At 41.4% G+C, this 7,361-nt stretch overlaps 1 long non-coding RNA gene across 1 annotated transcript; it reads left to right on the top strand.

Annotated features, from left to right (window-relative positions):
* Positions 1-531: 531 nt before the first annotated feature.
* Positions 532-6,880, top strand: LOC121233325. The gene is made up of 3 exons (XR_005932454.1): positions 532-639; positions 916-984; positions 6,715-6,880. It is a non-coding gene; the product is annotated as an uncharacterized LOC121233325 (long non-coding RNA).
* Positions 6,881-7,361: the final 481 nt, after the last annotated feature.

Here is a 7,361-nt window from a genome sequence, read left to right as displayed (position 1 = left end):
CTTGAGGAAGCTGTTGTACTTCACTGGAAATTTGCTGTTGCAAAGAAAGACTCTAAACCCTGCAAGGGAGTCCCAGTGGTGAAGATTGTTTACATTGCAGCTGGGCCCAAACAGCCTCAGATAAGACTGTGGAGCCCTGTGGTGCATCACATGCTGGGAGAAAGTCTGTGGCTGGAGAGAATTCATAGCTTTCATGAGTGAAAAAGGACAAAAATGTGGGGAGGCAAAACAGCTGGGAAGAATTTTGTGTGATCCACGGCACTTCGTTTCCAGCCAGAGAACAGAACTCATGTCCAGGACTTCAGCAGCCTTACCCTTGCATTTTAAACCCTTTAAACAGAGGGAACAATACAGAAAATCCCATAGGACACATGAGAAAGGGGGTTGTGCTGAATCCCTGTTATCATTTCTTTGCATTTACTTGCCAACAAAAAATATTTTTCTTATAGAATGACCTCTGAGATTTTATCCTATGAAGTATTTGATTTAAAATGTACTGTAACCTTCTTTTTTTTAATTGATCAGATCAGCCTTGAACACTCAAAGAAAAATCTGCCTGCTCTGAATATTGCCTGAGGATTTAGAAAGGTCTTTCTTGGAAACAGAAGAATGAGATGAAACAATCATCTGTAAAGCATGGTAAGAGAGAAAAAGAATAAAGGAACGAGTTATGTTTGACTTGTCCTCTTCCAAGAGACGATTTTTTTGGTTTTTTTTAGAGTAGGCTTTAGATGTGGGAGTTGTTGTGGGAGCTGTTCTGTACAGTTTTAAGATGCAGATTTATCATGGCACCTCTGCAGGCCCTGTAACCTCCGCAGACCATCTATAGTCACGTGCACCTTGTGCCATGTATGGGACAGAGTCTGAGAGGATCTTATCTTTCTCCTCACTGTCCTCCATTGGTCTTTGTCACAGAAAAAAGAGAAAGAAGATCCAGGAGATGAACTGGAGCTGAGCTGACCATAGACTTTGTCCAAGGAGTAGGTATGTTTGGAGGTATAATTGTCTTCCTGGTGTTTCACTAATGCTGATTGCTTTGCATCCTGGTTTCAGCTGGGATAGAGTTAATTTTCTTTCTAGTAGCTGGTATAGTGTTATGTTTTGGGTTCAATATGAGAAGAATGTTGGTAACACACTGATGTTTTCAGTTGTTGCTAAGTAGTGTTTGTACTAAGTCAAGGATTTTTCAGCTTCTCATGCCCAGCCAGCAAGAAGGCTGTAGGGGCACAAGAAGTTGGGAGGGGACACAGCCAGGGCACCTGACTCAAACTGGCCAAAGGGATATTCCATACCATGTGACATCATGCCCAGTATATAAACTGGGGGGAGTTGGCTGGGGGGGATCGCTGCTCGGGAATGAACTGGGTATTGGTCGGTGAGTGGTGAGCAATTGCATTGTGCAACACCTGTTTTGGATATTCCAATCCTTTTATTATTATTGTCATTTTATTATTGTTATTGTAATAATCATTATTAGTTTCTTCCTTTCTGTTCTACTGAACTCTTCTTAACTCACAAGTTTTACCTTTTTACTTCCCATTCTCTCTCACATCCCACTGGGTAGGGGGGAGTGAGTGAGCGGCTGTGTGGTGCTTAGTTGCTGGCTGGGGTTAACCCAGAACACTTTGGTATGTCAAGAAGCCCTGAAATATTATATTTGCCATTCACTCTGTTAGGAACTGAAAAGCTGGTTGTCTGAGACCAGAAATGAATGACTGCCTAGAGGTTCTCGTGCTGCTTGATGCAGTTCCAGTGTCTTGCTAGGACAAGTTTCAAAACATGGGCAATTTTTCTCCTGCTCTGGTAACTTGTAAACCAAAACCATTTCTTTGTTTGGTAGCCTGTTTTGCAGTAAGACTGCATTATTTACCACTTGGTTTGTATGAGAAACTTTCCTAGTGGCAGGTGTCAATCAAGTAAATGTTTGCTATCTCCCACCTAAGCAGAAGCAACACTAAAATTTCAACTGTGTCATTAATAAAGAAGGAGCCAATGGATATGAGAGCAATGAAAACTCCATGATCACTTACTCTGAAAGGGATGATTGTCAGTCACACCTTGATGGCGTCTGCTTGCAGATATAATGAAGAAAGATTATCATTGCTGTAAGTGACTGCAGCGACTCTGGTCAGCAAATAATGAAGATATTGTTGCAGTGATCGGACCTGCCTCCCAGGTGCTGACAATGTTAAGTGATATCTCAGTGGTATTTTGGGTCCTCATTTATGTGACTACAATAGAAAACCAGAAGAAAAGGACCCTTCTTTTTTATGACATAATTAATTTCATGCCATTCCCTGCACTTCTAAACTGAAAACTCAGTTAGTCATGACCAAAGTCAGCTTATCTGTGCACCAATGACTCAGAGAAGAAGCAGTGAAAGACCTTTAAAGCAAAGACCTTGGTTTAGTATTGATACACCTACATAAAATGTCAACTATATATGAATTCCCTCCAAGTGCCTCTTCTGGATCCTGACGGGGGGGCGGGGAGAGTGATACTAGCCATGAGTGTGAGCCATTAGCTGTGTCCTGTGGAAATGTAGAAATAAAATATTCTTTTAGTATTCCACTTCTTCCTGGGGTGCTAGCTGCTGTTGGGAATTGTGCGGAGTACACAGAATCCTTTTGTGTCTGTCCTTACTCACCTTAATTTGTAGCTTAGGTTAAAGGTGTTTGAAAGGAGCTTAGGTATATGGCCCCATCTTCATAGAAAGGGACAAAAGTGAATAATAAAATGAACCAGTCCAGTTCTACTGGGGTGTAGCTAAAGTGAGAAACAAGGAGACTTCAAGACATGCTTCTGTTACAGATCCAATCAAGCATCCCAAAGGCTGTGCTGTTTAGCTGGCGGGTGGCCCTGGTTGTCCTGAGTGGGTTGGCTTGGGTAGCAGACTGGGAAACATAAAAGCTGCAAGAGAAGTCTCTGACTCTTAAATACTTTTAACATCCCCAAATTTCTGTTGTGGTGACAGATACAATGCAGAGTTGATAAATTCACCTGCTCTTATATCAGGCACGTGCAAAAGTTCTGGGTTTTGCTTTGGATTTCTTGACTTCGTGAGTGTATTCCAGCTCAGTCCAGAATAAAAAGCTAAATCCTACTGAAACAATCAGTCCCCAGGGGCTTGAGGCTATCGTCTCTAATGTAGATATAAAAGTCAGTCATACCAGCTGCAGATGAAATCTTACTAATTAATTGCATGAACTTTGTTTCTGCCTGGTTTGAGATTCTCTCAGCCTTGCATCAATATCTGGGCACCCATACTGTACACCTCAACGGGGCTGTTGATTTTCCAAAGAAGACTAACAATTTTTGTGCCTAAAATAGCCATGCAATTACTTATGCTCACATGGTCTCACACTAACAAAATGGTTTCTGAAAACTGGTTTTGTTCACACGTGATTGAAAAGTTGCCCTACGTTGTTCTGCCAAGTTAGGCACTGATTCAGGTTTATGACCATATCATTAATATTTTAGTACCGCATCAGTAACTGGTTGCTATTAATATGTAGTGAAATAGTGATATAAAAAGGGAGATGTTCCCAATCATTTGGCAGAATTTGCATTACAGCTGGATGAAATTTATAACACATCTTCTTCAACCTACTGGTCTGAACTCCGGTTATTAATTTCTGCTGTGTTTATTTCTCCTTTATGTTCACTTTGGGCAATACTCTATCAAGTTTCCTGGCAAGCACAACAGTAGATATAGCTAATTTCAGCTTACTGCAGGAAAAGGACTTTGTAGGAAGTGAATTTTGAATTAGAGCTAGTATTTGCAGCAAAAATCTCCCTCTGAGAAGTCTATTCCCCTCAGCCTGGCATCAGCAGCACTTAAGTGCATGTGAATAGCCCTACTGACTTCAGGTGGTCAGCCGTTTAATTACCTTCCCGAATCAAGGCCAGGACCAGGAAACAAGCTCCCAGCATATGACCTGCGTGCCCACTCAAATGGCTTTTATCCCAAAGGCTGAACTTCTGTGAGTGACCCACAGATTGTTTGACCAGGTAATTTGGCAAATACTTTCCAGTCAAGAATAAATTTGAGGAAACCATCATCTGATGCGTAAAGAGAGGTGAAATTTGTGCAGTGTATTTTTCACGACAAGGCAGCCATTGCCCAAATTTATTCAACCTGCTTGCCTCTTCCTGTTTCAGTACTCCCAACAATCACATTTTTTCCCCACGTTTTATTTAGGAACTCTGAAATAACAGGTCTCTTGCCTTTCTACCAGGAGAGTGGTGTGCTGTACACAGCATGCTGTACACGGGAGGAGGAGGATAAAGAATGACATGCTACTCTGTAAGCTACAACTATTTTTTTTTAGACCTGCATCTGCTCTTGTCCCTCTTCTGTTCTCAGATCACTCTTTGGCTTCCCTTAGGAATCCAGCTGTGTCATCACATTGTGTGGCATCCTAATATTTCATACTAAGCTGTAAGCCAATTAGGAATGACTACTTACCATGCTGAATCATAGGAAGAGAAAAGGATAATGTGTCCTTCATATAACGAACCTCCTCTTTTTTGGCAAGACAGATCACCTACACATTATATTTATAAGCCCTATGGCTTTTCACTCTACCCAATTAGGATGCAGCTTCCTTTCACACTGCTGTAATATTTTAAGGGACTTGTTTACAGATGGATGCTTATTGAAAGTGCTGACCTGCTACCATTATACCTCATACCACCTTTCATCTTCAGACACTGAAACACTGGACAAAACTTGATGTTGTAATCACCTTTAGCAGGATGAGAACACGAGTGCAGCAAAATACAAAAACCTTGTCCTGAGTTCCTAAATGAACTGGTGACCCTGGATGAGAGTATAAACTTTACCGCATGCCACCCAGAGCTGAGGAAGATGTTGATTAAAGTCAAACTGTGAAATAAATCCTGTTATATCTAAAAGGAAGAAGGGCGAACCATTAATGTGTATTTGGGAATGCATGAAGTGTTTAGTAATGAGCATCAAAGAGAAAGATATTAAAATTTATTTCCCATGCTGAAGTAATTAATGGGCTATTATGCCAGGTGTTTAAGCTGCCTGGAGGTCTGGGATAAATAGTGTTCCAGCAGAGGATGCAAAATATGATTTAAGATTAAATGGAATAATGTTAGTTCTAGCAGAGCACTTAGGATGCCCCCCTTCCTCCAATTGCTGTTTCTTTTTCCTAAGCTACTAAGTAGCTATTGATAGCATTTATTGTCTGGGAAATGAGTATTCCTTTAAATTTGTCTTTGGATCCTAGAAGTGTTGCGAACTGAAGACTCCCGTGACCTGTGTCTGGTACCTGCCATCCTTCAAACCTTAACTAATCTTGTTAGTTTTCACTGCAAAGCAAGCAGGGCAGCACCCCAAACGGCAGCACCCTCACCCTACAGGAGCCAGTTAACTACCAACCGCAGGTGACAGATTTTGTGTATAAAGTCGTGTTAGGAACTGCATTCAAATAAGAGCCCTGGCTGCAGATACATCCAGGGAGAAAGGATGGCCTTGGCTTCAGCTTCCCAAACTGCATTTCCCAAACCAAGTCCAGCTATTTTTGTTGCCTCTGCTGCTAACAGCTGCCAATAGAGGTTGTAGCTAAACAAAATCTGGGAACCTCTGGTTTAAGGCTTCTTCAGCAAGGTCCAGCCATACCCTGCGAGGGTTCAATTTGCTGCTTCACTGATCATATCCTCTTGCTTCCTCTCAAAATACCTCTGAGACAAGTTATCCCACAATCTCCTAGGAAAGAGCAGTGGTGAGTCACAGCACTAACATCTGTGGCTGAAAGCATAGATGCAGGCAGCTGTAGGTGATCAGGGAGATCCTGCTTTGCTTTCCAGGGTAACTAATCCCACCTGTGCTGAGCAAGTTTGAGGGCTTAGATCTACCTGGTGAATTCTGACGGTAAGGTAGGGTAGGGCTAAGGATGTTACTGCTCTTCTACAAGAGCTTTTGCAAGTAGAGGACAAAGGCTTATGGTATTTTTCTTATTAAGAGAAATCTTCAGTAAGTTGAAGTTAGTTCTGCTGTAAAGGTTTTGTGCTTTATCTGAAATACTATTTGGTTTATAAACATAGAGGTTTAGAAACCTCTTGGCCTTCAAGAGAAAACTGCCTGTTTAGGAGCTGTACCTTTTTGTATTGTTATTCAAAACTGTCTCAGTTAATCATTGCTAAAGGCCTTGCCAGCCTGTGTTGCAAATGTTTTTTTTAAAAATGCAGCATGTATATAATTCATGTGGCTCCTCTCCACGTAGATAAGGACTTGTCTCAAATGTCAGGGTGAGGGAGGAAAGGATACCTGACCTAGAGGGCAAGAATATTGAATGCACTGGTGTTGGACTTGATATTCCCCTAGTATACACTGTGATAACATCAATCTCAAGGAACCCTCCTGGTATGCATACAGAGCTGCTGCATTTAATATATATTTCCAAAGGAATTTCATAGTAATTGAGCATTAAATTATGTCCACTTATTGTAAAGTATTACTGTTTTTATTAAAAATTATAAATGGGCTTCAGCAGAACACAATATACCAGATTCGTACCACCATCTCTATTAGTCTTTATGTTATAATTGTCATTGACCGCCTTTACTGTATTATTTCTAGACAGTTCATAATTTTCCCGGCTGAGCAAATGAAGATTTGTGAGCAAAGAAAGGCACTGACTGGATTATGTAGTGCTATTGATTTTTATTCTCCTTGTTTCACAGAATGCGCCTAAAAATCTTGCTGTCTCTCTGACGGGCCTTATTAGCACTCGGAGGAGCTGGCGTGAGTTGGATGGCAGTAACGCATGCTGTTGTGCTGCACTAGAAATCTCAGCTCGTGGAGAAGGAGATGTCAAAGCTGGCCTTGGGATAGATCTGCTGGATGTCCAGGTATGACCCAGGCAGTCAGGATTTGGGAGTCTTTGCCCAGCGTGTGGGTTGCGGTGAACCATTACAAATCTCTATCTGCAGAAGAAACAGTGACCTGGCGACTGCCCAAAGGGAACCAGGCTGCCCGTTTTGCAGGCAAGGCAGTGCCTGTGTGGGAAACTGTGTCTCATTCAATAACATTTAATCCTGAGAAAGATGATGGCAAACATTGGCATTTCCTTTCTATAAAGACTATGGCTTTTGCACAGGTTATCAAAGCACCTACCCCCATAGCCTCTCTTTGCTGTGGCTTTCAAAGCTTTTCAAGTTTGAAGAACAAAAACTTAAGTGAATGATGAGGGTTTGGTTCAGTTCAGTTTGTGGGGAATGTTGGTTATTTCACCTTGCTGTTTTGTGTCATTTGGGGATGCTTATACATTAAAAATTCCTGAAAAATAGGTTAACTGTAAAATGGTTTTTAAGATTGAAAAAGGGTAAGA

This window comes from Aquila chrysaetos, chromosome 5, assembly GCF_900496995.4.
Source record: "Aquila chrysaetos chrysaetos chromosome 5, bAquChr1.4, whole genome shotgun sequence".
NCBI lineage: Eukaryota > Metazoa > Chordata > Aves > Accipitriformes > Accipitridae > Aquila > Aquila chrysaetos.
Note: the sequence above shows the minus strand (reverse complement) of the source record. Positions and strands in the feature narration are given on the sequence as shown.